This window comes from Panicum hallii, chromosome 7 (assembly GCF_002211085.1).
Source record: "Panicum hallii strain FIL2 chromosome 7, PHallii_v3.1, whole genome shotgun sequence".
Lineage (NCBI taxonomy): Eukaryota > Viridiplantae > Streptophyta > Magnoliopsida > Poales > Poaceae > Panicum > Panicum hallii.
Genome location: NC_038048.1, coordinates 24,147,535 through 24,163,683, shown reverse-complemented (window position 1 = coordinate 24,163,683; position 16,149 = coordinate 24,147,535).

The following is a 16,149-nucleotide window of genomic DNA, read 5'->3' as shown; positions in this document are numbered from 1 at the left end:
ATTTTGTCACCCTAGGTTGCAAACCTTTCTAGACATAGTAGTAGCATGACATAGGGTCTTCCTTTGTTACTAATTAAATTTCTCTAGTGTTGTTGATTTTAGTTTTAAACCGCCTATTCACCCTCCCCCCTCTAGTCGGTGTTCTTGATCCTACAGGTGGGCGGCGCTACAGAGAAATAGGGAGGGGGAAGCAGGAGGAAGAAGATGAGGACCTATTCGTAAATTTTTCAAAAGTTCAAGAAGTTCACTGTAAAGTGAAATTTTCTTCCAAACTATAGATCTAATAAAAATATGCCCAAAATCAAAAGTATAGAGCTTAAAAAGATCTACCACTTTGCTTTAGGGTCCAACTTCAAAAGAGTTACGGTTTTGAAATTACTTTTAAAAATCAATAAATCATTCCATTTCAAATAAATCCAAAATAAGTTTTACCCTTTCAATGAAGCCTTGGAGTATTTACACTTCTTACAATGGTTAAAGAGTGAAAACTCATGTTTGCAAATCAACCCTTCATATTTTTGAAATTACCTTCCATTTATACACAATTTACAAAAAGAATCCTAATTTTTCCCAATATTACAAAAATACCCTTTAACGTGATTTTAAGTTTTTAAAGGCATTCATCAAAACAAACACAAACTTCACACAAACTTCATACTAAAAATTAGCGTGCCGAGCTCCTATGTACCTGAAATGTCACACAACGCCGATTTTAACCAGATCTTCATGGCTCCGGAGGATGTAAACAAGACCGCGTTCAGAGTACCTGGGGCAGTAGGACTGTTCGAATATGTGGTTATGACTTTCGGGTTCAAGAATGCTGGTGCTACGTATCAGTGTGCCATGAATTACATTTTCCATGATTTGATTGACAAGCTGGTGGAAATTTATATTGACAACGTCGTGGTGAAGTCTGCGTCAGTCGAAGGGCACTTGGGGGACTTAAGGCAAGTTCTGAAACAAACTAGAAGATTCGGGCTTAGGATGAATCCGAAGAAATGCGCTTTCAGCGTATCCGCCAGTCAATTCCTGGGTTTCATTGTTCATGAAAGAGGAACCAAGATCGGCCTAAAAAGTCAAGAAGCTGTGCGAAAAATGGTGCTGCCTACTATGAAGAGGGAGCTCCAGCAGCTCATTGGTAAGATCAACTTTGTCAGAAGGTTTATTTCCAATCTCTCCGGGCGGATTGAGCCTTTTATGGAGTTAGTGAAAATCAAAGCCAATGAAGAGTTTCGCTGGGGGGTAGAGCAGCAACGGGCATTTGAAGAGATCAAAGAGTATCTGTCAAAACCACCTATGCTCGTTCCACCCCAACAAGATAGACCATTTTACATGTATCTATTGGTAGGTGACACCTCCATCGCTTCAGTAGTAATACAAGTGCATGACGACAAAGAAAGGGTTGTATTCAACCTCAACAGAAGGATGCTAGATGCAGAGACAAGGTACCCTGATATTGAAAAAATATGCCTTTGGTTGTTCTTTACATGCACGAAGCTTCGTCATATCCTGCTATCAGCCGAGATAATTGTCATCTGCAAATCGGATGTCATAAAACACATGCTATCAGCTCCTGTGTTGAAAGGCCGACTTGGAAAATGGATGTTTGCATTGTCAGAGTTCGATATCCGATACCAACCCGCAAAGATGATCAAAGGGCAAGCGTTGGCGGATCTCATTGCAGAAAGGATCAATACTGACATAGCAGCACTTTCCTTACGCGCATGGGCCATGTACTTTGATGGATCGGTTTGCGGAGATGGATGTGGCATAGGTATCCTGCTTGTGTCGCCTCGAGCGGCAATGTATTCTTTTTCAATCAGATTATTTACCGCTTGCACCAATAATCTCGCAGAATATGAAGCAGTGCGTAAAGGTATGGAGTTGCTTCTTGAGGCCGGAGCTGAAGCAGTGGAAATTTTCGGGGATGCAAAATTGGTGATCTCTCAGCTCATAGAGGAATATAGGTGTGAGAGCGAGTCGCTCTTCCCGTTATGGGTGCAATGTCAAGAGCTGATGGCCCAATTTTGGTACATAAATTTCTATTGGATACCTAGGACTCAAAATTCGGAGGCCAATGATGTAGCACAGATGGCTTCGGGATACAAGGCTGTAGTGGACAGAACCAATCTTCAGGTATACCTACTGGACCAAGGAGATTGGAGAGCCGATATCTTCAATTATTTGAAGGATTCAGCTCGGGGGGCACCCAAGAGGATACGTTACAAGGCTATGAGATACGTCCTGATAGGAGATGACATGTTCTACAGGACTTTAGAAGGTCTGCTGCTCAAATGCTTGGGGCTGGTTGAATCCAATCGGCTCTTACACGAAGTCCATGAAGGCACATGTGGGACTCACCAATCGGCTCACAAGATGAAGTGGCTAATTAGGCGATCAGAGTATTACTGGCCCACCATGCTTGAAGATTGCTTCAAATATTACAAAGGATGTCAGGTATGTCAGAGGTTCGGGAAGATTCAGATGGTACCAGCGTCAGTAATGAACCCTATCGTCAAACCGTGGCCGTTCAGAGGCTGGGGCATGGACATAATCAGCAAAACTAATCCTCCATCCAGCAAAGGCCAAGAGTTTATTTTGGCCATCACAGATTACTTTACCAAGTGGGTGGAGGCGGTTCCCATGAAGTCGGTAGCATCCAAAGATGTTATTAATTTTGTCAAGAAGCATGTCATTCACAGGTTTGGGTTTCCTCAGACCATTACAACAGATGGAGGTTCAGTCTTCATTTCAGAGGAGTTCAAGAAATTCACCACCAACATGGGCATCAAGCTGATCAAGTCATCTCCATATTATGCCCAAGCAAACGGACAAGCTGAAGCATCCAATCAGAGCCTTATCAAGTTGATAAAGAGAAAGATTGATGAATATCCTAGGCATTGGCATGAGGTCTTATCAGAGGCATTGTGGGCATATTGTATTTCTTGCCATGGAGCAACAAAAACTTCTCCTTATCACCTAGTGTATGGACAGGAGGCTATATTACCGTGGGAAATTAAGGCCGGCTCGAGGTGCATAGAGTTCCAAAATGACTTAACAGCTCAAGAGTATGCTACTCCGATGAACGATAATGTTGAGGACCTCACAGAGCTAAGGCTTTGGTCACTTGAGAAGATCAAAGAAAATAAGGCCAAAGTAGGCCGCACGTATAACAAGAAAGTCAAGCCAAAAGAATTCCAAGTTGGAGATTTGGTTTGGGAAGCGGTGCTACCTTTGGGGACTAAAGATGCAGCGTATGGCAAATGGTCTCCAAACTGGCACGGGCCTTATAAGGTCGACCAAGTCTTATCTGGGAACGCATATATGCTTGAGGAGTTAGATGGCGTCAAGTTCCCGATGGCGGTCAACGGTCAACATCTCAAGAAGTACTTCCCAAGTATGTGGGATGGTGAGCAGTAAAGCCGATGCTACGCATCAGGCTATGAACCAATATGATCAGTAGGCCCGTACAAGAGAAAGCCGATGCTGCGTGAAAGAATATGAGCCGACAGAGCCTGATGACTCGTACAGGTGAAAGCCAATGATATGCGTCAGGCTGGGTACCAGGAAAGAGGGCTGATACATGCAGTCAGCCCATATATATGAAAGAGAAAGAAAAGTACTTTATGCCCAACACATTGAGTTGATCGAATAGCCAATGTACAACCATCGACTCTAGAATCTTAATATAGATACATACAGGTTTATCTTACAAAGGGTGACTGCAAGGAAGTCTACCGAAGGAACTCGTCGATGGCGGCGATGGCCTCAAGACGGAGGCGATCACCCTCGGCAATCATTGCTTCATCGTCCTTGTCTTCTCCCTACACCACCTGCCTACTCAAAGCGCTCAGCTCTGCAAGTTCTATTTTCAGTTGGGCGGTCAAGTTTTCTGCTTCTCGTTCGGAGCTGGCAATAAGGTTCTTCTGTTCTTGGATGAGATGCTCGGTTGCCCGGACCTTAGCCTTGAGGTCCTCTAATTCTTTCTCTAGAAGTTGAAGCCTTTGAGAGTGCTCAGATGTATCGGCCTTGGCGTCCAGAGTCGCTTTCTTCTCATTAAGCAACCGACACCTCTCGGCAATGTCGGCCTTCAAGGGAGCTTGAGAGTGTCGAGCCTCAATTCTGTGTCGAGCTTGTTCTACCTTTGCTTGAAAGAAAGGAAGGTGCCCAGTTGGCCAAAGCTTGATCTGAAGGATTTTCGGGAGTTGAGACCTGATCTCTTCGAGGATCTGCCTCACTGCGTCAGAATCTTGCACTAGGGCATCAATCGGAGCAGACAGAAGGCTCTTCACACGGAGAAGTTGGCTGGCGATACTGATCGAGTCTTGCTGATGATCATTGATTTCTAGTATGGCCGAGTCGACGGACGCAGGGTCGAATGAAAGTAACTCCGAGAGGTTCAGACCCTGAAAGAAGACATAAGTCTAAAGCGGCACAAGAGACACAGGGAAAAAAGATGCAAACGACTCAGTGACAAAACATACCTGTCCTGGAGAAGGAGCAATAACGGCCGATGAAGTGATGATCGGCTCCTGAGGGCACACCCTTGCTGGAGAAGGAGTGACAGCCAATGACGATCGGCTCTTGCAGGCGCGCCCCTTCCGGAGGAAGACTGATAGCCGACAAGGTGATGATTGGCTCTTCCAGTGAGGGACCAATGTCCGACGTGGCCACGACCGACTCTTGCAGACCTCGAAGGATGACTGAAGCATCAACTGGCTTTGCAGGGTTATCTGGAGCTTTTGGGGTGGGATCCTGAAGGTTCATTAAGGCATTGACCATTGTTGAAGGATCTTCTGGAGCCTCTGGAGTTGGGTCTTTTTGGCATGAGGGCTCTTCCCCACTAGAAATGTCTACAACATCGGACTACAAGAAGGGAAAGAGCAATCAAGTCAAGATATACATGTTTAGAGGATCAATTTATAAGAAGGGTGGTCTAAACCTGGCTGACGATTGGAGCTTCTTGAGTAGTGGAAGATGGCCCCGTTTTCTTCCAAATTTTTCTGACAACCATCTTCCTCACCTTGATTTGGGCCCGGGGGGCAGAAATATCAGAGGATCGTTTCCGCTTGGGGGTCAACTTTGCGGTGCCAGGCTGGATCCGCATGATACCTTTTGACAGGGGAGGTGCATTTTTGCCAAAAAGGACCACGGGGGCAACTGGCGAAAACTGGAAGGTGGAGCCATCATCGTTCCTGGGCTCTGGACCATCTTCCTGGTGCAGAAAGAACAAATGGAATCAAGAAAGGAAGTGAGCGGAGTTAGGAAGAAAACATTGGATTAATGGTAATACCTCTTCCTCAGGGGCTTCATACTCAATGTGAATCTACTGCAACATTGGCCCTAGCACTTTCCGAAAGATATGAGTCTTCCACATCGACCACCAGTCCTCGAAGTTGATGGCCGAAGAAGTGAATGATAGGTCAACAGGGATTGGGATGAGAAGGTTTGAAAATAGGTTGTAACATCATTGGGTGGTGACGGCGTCAGGCAGATCGGTTTCGTTGTTTGTCAAATAATGAAGGAAGAAGTGAGGAGGAACTTGCCAAAGGCCAAACTGCCGAGCTGCTATGACCGGCTGATAGAATTCATATCCTGGCTTGATGATCCGGTTGGAGGTGCTCATGCCGACTCGAAGGAGGCAAGGGCAGATCATGATAGAATATAGATGCCGAGTGCCGTCATCATCGGCAAAATCAGCCAACCTGAAGGTGACCAGGTTCTCAAAAATTTCAGAATCAGTATAGGGAAGGAAGATAGGGTTGTTCAGGCCCCTATAAAAAATTCTAAACCAGCTTGAAGCTTGTGAGGGATTCAACTTGCTGCCAGGAAGGCTGTATAAAGCCTGACCGAAGCTGGTACATCTGATCCGCCTCCCACTCTGATCTGGGAAAGAGTTGTAGGCCAAAGCAGGGAAGTCTGGGATGAAGTCCTGAAAGTATAGGTGAGCCCACAATTGGATAAACCACCAGGGATCACCCGTCCTAAGTTTCTTCTGGGTAAGTAGGCCCGAGGACATCAGGTGGAGGTATCTGTAGACTTCCCCAAGGAACAAATTACCAAGGCCAACAGTGTTACCTTTGGCTAGTTCATATGCAGGGGGAAGATAATTCTTGGTTGAGGCAAGGGAAGGACCACAAAATAAGAAGTGTTCCAACCGAAGATTCAAGAAGGCTGTATGTTCTTTTTCGGTCACAGGACCTTTGGTTTTAAGGTGCTGATTCAGGTATGCACCCCAGTTTGTACACTCTGTTTTGGAAGACAACTTGAAGGGAACTTCGGATAGTCTGTAGGCAGAGGGGCAGGCTGAAGAGATGTTAAGACCAGTGATCATCACTACGTCTAGGACGGTTGGAGTCATTGGTCCATGACCAAATAGGAAGCAATTCAAGGCATCGGGCCAAAAGTAGCTGATGGTTTTCAGGAGATTCTCATTCTTCTCAAGAGGGGATAGAGATAAAGACAGAGCGTCGGCTATCCCTATGGTCTCCCAAGTGGGCTGATAGGTCTTTGCTACTCTGTTATACCAAGTCACCCAGCCCTTGGGAGGATTTGGCTAGGCACGTAGGCCGTCGGCCCAAGAATCTAAGTCTATATTTTGACTAACGGATGGAATCCGATTGGCCTCGCAAGAAATTAGATCTACGGGTTTTTTGTAAGAACGAGGCTCGAGACAAAAGGAATTGGGAGAAGAAGGATGCGGCAAGAGAATGTCTGAAACCTGAAGAATCCAAAAAAACCAGACAACCGGAGAAGGATCATTTAATGATGCAAGGGATCTAGTAATCGCTGCATTAAATTAGTAAAGGTCGGAGTTTTACCTTCAGTCCAAGGACACCCGTATTGGCATTCGAAGATCCCGCCATCGGAAACCCCAAAGATCAAGAACCTGGGAACTGGATCTAGGGTTAGCGGCACAAGTACGAGTTTGTGCTCTAAAGGCTTTGGTTCGGGTCTTTGCGGTTAGGGTTTATGAGCGGAAGGTTTTGGAGAATAACTTGGATTCGGGGAATCTTCGGAGATCTGTTTTGGGGAAGGTTTTGGATTTAAGTGGAAAATGAAATGAATTGGAGAATTGACTTAGATCCGGATCAGCATTTTTGAGGAAAGGAACTGATGCGTTGTCATCGGCTCTTGATAGATCGGTTTCTTAACGAATAGCGGTTGAAATAAAAGATTTTATTTATAACGGGGAGTAAGTACAAAAGGGGGAGCCGATTGCTCCTAGAGCCAGTCTATCGGCTTAATCCTACAGCCTACCACCAGTAGGCACCGGAGGTTCTACGGCGCTTGATCGGTGGAGCCGTGGTGACGTCGCTGTCGCCACTGCTGTCGTCGACGTTGCTGCCATCATCTCCGCCGCTGTTACCGCTGAAGCCGCTGCTGTCTTCGGTTTCTTCTTCTTCGTCGTTGTCGTCTTCGTCATCATCCTCCGACGATGCGCCAAGGAGGAAGCCTCCTGCTACCGAGTCCACCTCGGTTGATGAGGAATCGGCTTCTTCTTTCGAGGAGGAGAAGAAGTCTTCTTCCCAGGATGCGTTGTCTTCGTCATCTTCCTCCAGCTCACCACCGAGGAGGAGGTGGAGGTCTTCACCGTCAATCAGGGACTCATCATCCTCTGACCAGGGCTGGAAGTCCCATTCTTCTACATCCCAATGCAGGGGGACATGGATTTCGTAGGCGGCTATAGGGTCGTACTCTAGAGTGGGTTCTTGAGTGGACTCGGACTCGAAGGAGATGGCCGCGGAAGCAGAGGAAGAGGAAGAAGCCATTACGAGAGAAAAATTGAATCAGGTATGGTTGCTAATGGCTGAAGGAAGGGGATGAGAAAAAGAAAGTTACCGGGGGCCGGTTTATAAAGATGGAGTGGAAGATGAATCGGCACCGTAGCGGTTTCCAAGGAGTCTGATGCAGAGTAGTCACATCCCCTAGAAGTTGAAGAGGCACGCCTGTACGGATTTTAAAAGTTGAAGAGGCAGGGCGATTAAAAGAGAAATTGTGACAGTTCATGTACTTGTAAGCTAGGCACATAATTTGTTAGTGTGAAGTATGTGTTTGTTAGTGTAAAGCTTGTGTGTATGTTTATGTGAAGCTTTTGAAAATTTAAAGTGCAAGCAAAAAGGGTATTTTTTGTAATTATGGAAAAAACTAGGGTTGTTTTTGCAAAATGTATTTGGATGGGAGGTAATCTCAAAATAAGTAAAGGGTAGTTTTGCAAATATGTTTTTCTTACTTTATGTCTTGTAAAAATATATATTTATCCAAAAGTTGCATTAGAAATGCATGTGTTGAATTGTATAAAAATTTGGGTAAAGTTGTGAAAATAAGGGTATTTATGTAATTTTATAAAAGTACAAGTCCCTTTATGCAAGTACTTGATTTACAAAAGTAACTTTCAAAATTACTTAGGACTAAAGTGTAAAAGGTGCAAGTGATTATCATATGTCTATCCAATCATTATGACGTGTCTATCCCGTCATCATGACGTGTCATAAATTCTTGCATTTAGGTCCTAAATGTTATAAAATTTCACTCTTTAGGACAAAAGTAATTCAAATCCAACTTTTATTCAAAATTTAATGTGTAAAGGTATAAGTTTTGAGTTTTTAAACTTGGGCCCTAAAGCAATGTTGTAGAGTTTGAAAAACTCTCCAACTTTCGTTTTGGGTATTTCTTCATTCGGGTTTTAGATTAATGAGAAGTTTATGCTTTACAGAAAGGTCCCTGCAATTTTCTGAATTTACACATAAGTCCTTGGGAAGTTCTTTTTCCCTTCCTCCTCTGTTCTTCCTCTCTCTCTGTTTATCCTCTTCCTGGCGCCCTTTCACTCTTTTCTCCCCACCGGCGGCGCACCTTCTGGAGCCTCTCCCTCCCTCTCCTCCACCAGGCGCCGGAGCAGGGCGCGGCTGCGGCTCGGCGCAGGCGGCTGGCGCGGAGCCGGCGGCACGCGGGGCGCAGGCGCGAGCCACAGCGCGAGCACGGCGGCAGCGCAGGAGCGGCCCGAGCGGCGGGCGGGAGCTAGCAGCGCAGCGCGGCTCCAGGCGAGTGCGGGCGCGCGCAGCTCGGAAGGCGTTGGAGCGGGCGCGCGGGAGCTGGGATGCGGGCGCAATCAGAGGCGAGCGGAGGCGCGTGGCTCGGCGTGCGCAGGCGGCGGCGGCGTGCGCAACGCCGGAGGTGCGCGTGAGCAGGGCGCGCGAGCGGGCGCCGAGCGGGCGCCGCAGACGCGGACGGCACGCGGCACAGGCGCGCGAGCGGCGGCAGCACACATGCGGCGCTGGCGGCGTGTGCAGGCGCTGGCGTGGGCTGGAGCAGGCGCAGCGCAGGAGCAGGCGTTGGAGCAAGCGCGGCGCAAGAGCGGGCACTGGAGCGGCGCGATTCAGGCGGCGCAGGAGCGGCTCGCGGGCGGTGCAGGAGCGAAGCACGGGCGCGCAGGCGACGCAGGCAGCGGGGCGCGTGGGCAGCTGCAACACGCGGATGCGGCGCAGTGCTGGAGCGTGCGAGTGGAGCTGCGGCTGCAGCACACGGGCGGTGTAAGCAAGACGTGACGCGGGCCAAGAACGCACGCGGTTCGGGCGTGCGCGGGAGCGATGCGGCAAGGCCAGGGCGAGCGCGGGTCCGGCAACAGGAGGAAGAGGAGTAACTGTGCAAGGCAACAACGTGCAGGGCGGCGATTTGCAGCGCATGGCGGTGTCTCCGCTGGGCGAGCTCAGGCCGCGACCGAGTTGATGTGCAGGAAGGTCGCGCGTGGTGCGGGAGGAGCTGCAGTGCGGCGGTTGCGAGCGGATTCGCACGAGAGCAGCGAAACCGCATGTGGAGGATGTCGGAGGCCGTTGAGGAGAAAGCAGCGGACGAGATCAGGCGGCACTGCGAACTACTCGTGGAGGATTTGGAGATGGCCAGGTGCGAGCAGACCATGGCCCTCGCGGAGGCAGAGGGGGCAAGTGTGGCGCGGTGAAGCAAAGGCGAAGGTCCGGGCAGAATAGAACTGGCGCATCCGCAAGTGTGGAGCGGAAGCGTTCTGCCGGCGGTGGTGGTAGGCTGATTCGGATGCGTCGCAGCAGGCGGAAAGGGCGGTAGAGCTACACCTTGTGCGAGCGAGAGTGGCGCACAGGGGCTGCGGCCAGGCACGGCGGCCCTGCAAGTAACTGCGCGGGCATGCCGGATATATTTCTGCAGTGCATCTGCGTGAGCAGAGGAAGTTCAACCCGTGAACAAGAGGATCTTGAGGTTCGCGAAGAAATCGGCATAGCGAACCAATCCGGCTCCATCGTTTCCTCCCATGGTTCACGATGTCCAGCAGCTCTCACCCTTCACCGATCGTCCGAGCAAGACCATGATACCTCGAGAAAGCTCGTGAACCCTCTTATCGAGCCTCTTCACTCCCTGTATGCCGGAACATCATCACCGTGGCAACGTCGGCTATCGCAGCCATAGATCACCATGAGAAATACCTCTCCAGCCATTCTCCACCCACTGCAACCCTTCCCGGCAAACTTCTTCGTCACCCACGGAATCTCGTCACCATCGAGCTTTTCTCATCGCCGATCCTGTTCGCCACAGGAAATTCATTTTCCACCCGTTCTCCTCTACAATCAAGGCTATCCCAAGGTTTGCCCTGATCCGCTGAATCTTCCTAATACCGGCGACCCCTTTGTCGGAACATCGCTGTTATCTTCCTGTTCTCTGTTTTCCTTCGACCAAGGACTTAATTGCTTTGATTTGAAAATTCTAGGGTGTTCTCTGTAAATTTTCCAAAGCCTTCTTTATTTCAAATCAGTGAACTTCAACATTCCATAGAAATTCGTAAGAAGTTCATAAAAATATGCAAAATCAGTTTTGTTTGAATCCCTAGGTCAAAATCTACAAGTTTTATGTTGTGCTCCTGAGTTGAAAGTCTTTGATCTGTGGTCTAGGTTAAATATTAGGGAATGAATGCTTTATTTGTACCTTGTGTTATATGCATGAGTTATAGCTGAAAAGTAATCATAGGATGTATGTCTTAAGTAGAGATGTGTGATATCTAATTAACCCTTTCACACGAATGCTCATATTCCTGCCATCAAGACTTTATCCTTGTCTTGATTGCCGTTTCCTTAAGGTCCTTTTCATATAGGGATCTTTGTTAGTCCATGTGTATCTGCTGCTTAGCCAATACATCTCGGCAGCTATGCTTTAGTGTCGGCTATCAGCTCAGCCGCTAAGCATCTGTTTCCTTTGAGTCTGATGTTTCTGTGTAACAGCTGTCAGCCAATGCATTTCTTTTAATATGTTTCTACCATCGGCTGGTTAGCTGATCCGGTTGTTACCTTTCTAGTATCGACTATTGCCGATACAATTCTTTTGTTCTGTCCTACATCGGCTGCACATAGTCAATATATCGAAGATGCACACACAACCCTAGGATTCTTGCTATCGGCTGATCTAAGCTGATTCTAGTTGTTTTCCTTATCGGTCAAATATGGCCGATCAATCTTTAGTTTTTCCATCCTTATCCACACACTTCTATCAGCCGATTTATCGGCTGAGAGATCGGCTATATATCTATCAATCACATACCCTTAACCACACTCCAATCGGCTGTACGTCACTCAATTGTTGTGCTGACGTAATCAAGCCAATACAACCACACCAAGTTACCTAGGATAACACTTAGGCACATCTCAGTTAAGACACAGCTGCTTTAGGAATCACCCCTCTGCTGAAGTAATTGATGCTTTCATCGGTCAGTTAGAAAACCCGATGCACCTATCAATTGGCTACACAAGCCAAAGGACACAACCCTAGATCACTAAGATAGCACAGTAGACACGCCTCTGTTAGGCACGACCTAAGCACATCAATCGGCTAAACCCCTGTTGTTCCAATCGGCTCTGTTGTAATCTTCAACAAGTAGCCAATTCTAATTAGTTGTCCCCATAAAGCTCTATCTAAGTTTAGTTCAGATCTTTTTGGTTGTTATGTGAGTAATATGTTAAATGAGTGTTGAATTGCAACTTTATTGTGAAGTAAGGTAATTTTATGTGCACACTTTGAATGTAATGTTGCATTGCATGTAGATACGACTACTTCTGCAAACAGTACCTACAAGATCTCCCAGGAGTCTGCGGAGGATATTTGTGAAGACCAAAGGAACGTCACCAAGGGATTATCTGAAGTCCCGAACCAAAGTTCGGAAGACAACAATACTAACATCCCTGACTCCAGTCCCACCAGTAAAGGCAAGCCCCGGTGCATAACCCAGTATTTCAAATTACTACATTATGCAATTCTATACCTATATATTATATCTTGCATTATGTAACACCCTAATGTAATTTTCCTAAATTTTGAGGAATTTATTTGGGCTTAAATAAAATTTCCGGAGTTTCCCCTAATTTATCCCGCATTTAAAGTAATTTTATAATGCAAGGAAATAAAATTTATCATAGGATTAAATTGTTTGTGCATTCATGCTGCAGCATTGTTTTATTTGTGTGGAGTTTATGGGTTTGAATTCAAATTGTATTTTTGAATTCAAGTAGTTTGTTTGAATAGATTGAGTAAAGGAAAAAAAGAAAGGAGAAGGAATAAAACCAGGCAGCCCGGCCCACTCTCCTTTTCTCCCTTGGGCTCCTTTCCCTCTCCCCCTTCTCTCCCGAGGCCCAGCTCTCTCCCCTCTTTCCCCTCTTCCCCCGCGTGGGCTGCGCCCGGCCCGCTTCCTCCCTCGGCTCAGCTCGCACGCGCGCCAGCTTCACTGGGCCGCTCGCTGCCGCTCGCTCAGCCCAGCCCCGTGCGCTCGTTCCCTCCCCGCTCTCCCTCCCTCTCCCGCTGCCAGGCCGGCCCCACCTGTCATCCCTCTCCTCCCGCAACGGCCGCGCCGCCGCAACGACCCCGATATCCCCGGCGAGCTTTGCCTCGGGCCCGCTCGCCAGGAAGCCGCGTGGTCGCCCTACAAAGCCCCGCCGCCTCCCTAGGGTTTTCCCCAGGTCCCCGCCGTGCTCGCCCGCACCAAACCCTAGCCGCCGCGCTCGCCATCGCCGCAAGCCTCGGGTCACCGCCGCGCCGTCTCCTCGCCGCCTTCCGCCGTCGCCCAAGCACCGTGGGCTTACCCCGGTGTGGTAAGGAAACTCCCTCGCCCATCCTCTCCCTCGGTCTCGCCTCTCCGCGGCCGCGCGCGCTCGCCGGCATCCCCGAGCCGCTCGCCGCTCTCGCCCCGCCGCTACGGTCGATTTAGCCGCTTTCTTCTTCCCCAATCGAGTCCCCCGTGCTCCTCTCTCTCTCCCCGTGCCAGCCGCACCCCGAACCGAGGCCAGAAGCGCCCAGACGCGTGTTCTCCGGCGAGCTTCCGCCGCCTCCGCCGCGCCCAATGTCTCCCCGCCGCCAGAGCCCGGCCGGAAGTCCTATTTTCCCCGTCAGCTCTTTTCTCAGCCGATAGATTTAGATCCGACGGCCGTGAATCAACCCAGCCCAGTCAACCGAGATTTGTACCGGTCAGCTGTGCGTTCTTTTGCGGTTTAGCCCCTAAGTTTTTTCTCAAATCAACCCGCGGTCCATCTTAATTCAAAAGTAATCGCAGTCCAGCCCTGTTTTTATTCGTTTAGACCCCCGCGCTTTCAGGGATTAGTACCCGCAGTCCAGATCCAGAGTTTTCACGAGTTAGCCCCTGTATCTAGGGTTTAATTATGTTTAGGTCCCCGGGTTTTGTCCAGAAGCCCCTGGTTGCCCTGTTTTTCTTACAAATAGGTCCCTGGACCTTGTTTCGAGCGTAGATTTCGCGTTTTAGCTCCGTTTTAGGTGTTCTTTATATCCACGCGATCGTTGTAACGCGTAGAATAGTTCTAGGCCAGTTTTATGTGCTTTTCCATTGTCTTGGTGCCCTGTTGCTTATATTTTGCTATTGTTTGCATGTGTGTGCATGTGTGGCCCATGTCTTGCTGTTACGATCGTGAGTAGACGTCGAGCCACCGGAGCAGTACCAGGAGCAGCCATCTTCCGAGCAGTTCGAGCAGCAGCCGGGAGAGTACGAGGAAGGCAAGTATAACATGAACCTCCTATCACTTTGAAATACAATTTCATACTGCATTTTAATTCTGTATGCCTATAAGGATTTTCTAGCCACCTTTATATCCTTTATATATATCCTTTGGGTTGCATTTTGGTTAGTTGTGCTAGGTTGCTGCGCTATAACAAATCTTGGTCCTTTTTAATTAATTTGATTAATGGTCTTATGCAACTTAATTCTGGAGCCGACCCTCTGTGCTGTGTGCTTGAGTGGTTTGTGCGTCCTTAAAAGATGTTTTTGTTAGAAACATGGTTTAGGGGGCCAGCACGGTGCTTAGTGCTTGGTTGGCCACTCTCCATAAGGACCGGTTCATAGAGCGACAACCTGGGACAACCGCGCAACCACAAGACTGGAATGGGACGGTCTTGACTTACTAATTAGGTTATTTTGGTTCGGGAGTAACTTACCTGCGTGGGCAAGAGGGGTGGTAAGCTTCAATGGTCCCTGCTCCTCCGGCTTGGTCTGTGCTGTGTGTTTTGTACCCCCGGAGGTGGGCCCCATCGTCGCTGATCCAGAATCCTTAGCGGTTACACCTTACCAACGTGATCCTTTGTAACGGTCTCGTAGTGTGCTTGCTAGCCATCTCACCTAAGGAAGTGTGATGAACAACTAGCGTAGCTCACGACTTGTGGGTAAAGTTGTGCAACCTCTCGAGAGTGTAAAACTGATATATCAGCTGTGCTCACAGTCATGAGCGGCCCAGATCCTCCGTCTGATTAGTGGGGTTATCAACCTTTGATTAGGGAGATTTCCCCGGGTGGTTTTGGTTTGGATGGTTCTCAGTAGTTCTTAATTAATATTGATTAATTCTTATGCAATTTGGGTTATGGTAACTCATCCACTTGTAGTAATTAGCTTTAATAAAATTTGCCAAGATTAAAAGCTAATGCAGTTGAGTCAGCTAACCTTAGAGCCTCATACTCGTGTTATACTTGTTGAGTACTAGTTTGTACTCACACTTGCCTCTCTACTCTTCTGTTCTATTTTGGATATCTTCGACTGCTGCTCAGTGCCCGGCAATGTGGAGGATTACGTCAGCGGCTTCGACGACTTCTAGGTGTTTGTCTCCTAGTCGACGTCCCTGTGGCGCCCAGCTCTCTATGTATCTCTTTTACGCTTCCGCAACTCTTGAACCGATTCTTGATTCGGTTGTAATAAAATAATTCATTTATGATTCATTTACGATTTATATTAATGTTATTCCTGACATGTGTTGTGATATCTTGATAATCTGTTGTATATATACGTGACTTGATCCTGGTGCATTTATGATTGCTCGGTTTATGTTCTTATAAATCGGGTGTGACAGATTGGTATCAGAGCCGTGTCGACTGTAGGACGAAGCCTAGGTAGAATTGGTCGAGTTTAGGACTTCTTTCCTCTTGCCTTGCCCCCGCAAATCTTCAACCATCATGTTTCTGCTTCTATTCCTTGAGTCTTAAGCCCTAGATTTGCTATTTCCCCCGTCTTTTCTGAGAAATAGCTTGAGCTTTCCGTAGATGTTGGCCTGAGTTGCCTAATCCTGTAATTTATAAGTTTAGGTTGTCCCTATGAAAATACGCTAGAACGAGTGTGTTAGTCGAGTAGTGTGGAAGACTCGACTAAGTTGTGAATATTGAATGTTTGTTATTGTGCAAATGTTTGATTTGGATTTTTGGTTGATTGCATAGGCTAGTAGTTAAACTTGTTCATGCAAATCGACCTAACCCCACTTGAACTAAATAATAAAATTGAGTTAGAACGTTGGGGGTAAAACCTATATTCCTTTCTTTCTGACATATCCTTCCGAAGTTTCATTTCCGCAGCTGCACGATATCTTATTCTCATAAATTTCGTTTGTTGCAATCAGATGGTGAACACTAGGCGCACCGGTTCCGGTTCTGACCAGCAGGAGCAGAACAACCAGAGTACCGGTCAGCCGCTACCGATGCCGCCGCCACTGACCCCGGAGCAGTTCTTCCAGCTCCAGATGCAGATGATGGCGACCCTGAACAACACCGTTCAGGCTCTGCAGCAGATCCATGCTCAGCCACCGCCTCCTCCGCCACCTCAGCCCCGTGACAGGCGTGCGGATTTCCTGAGAGGTCATCCCCCGACCTTCTCTCACG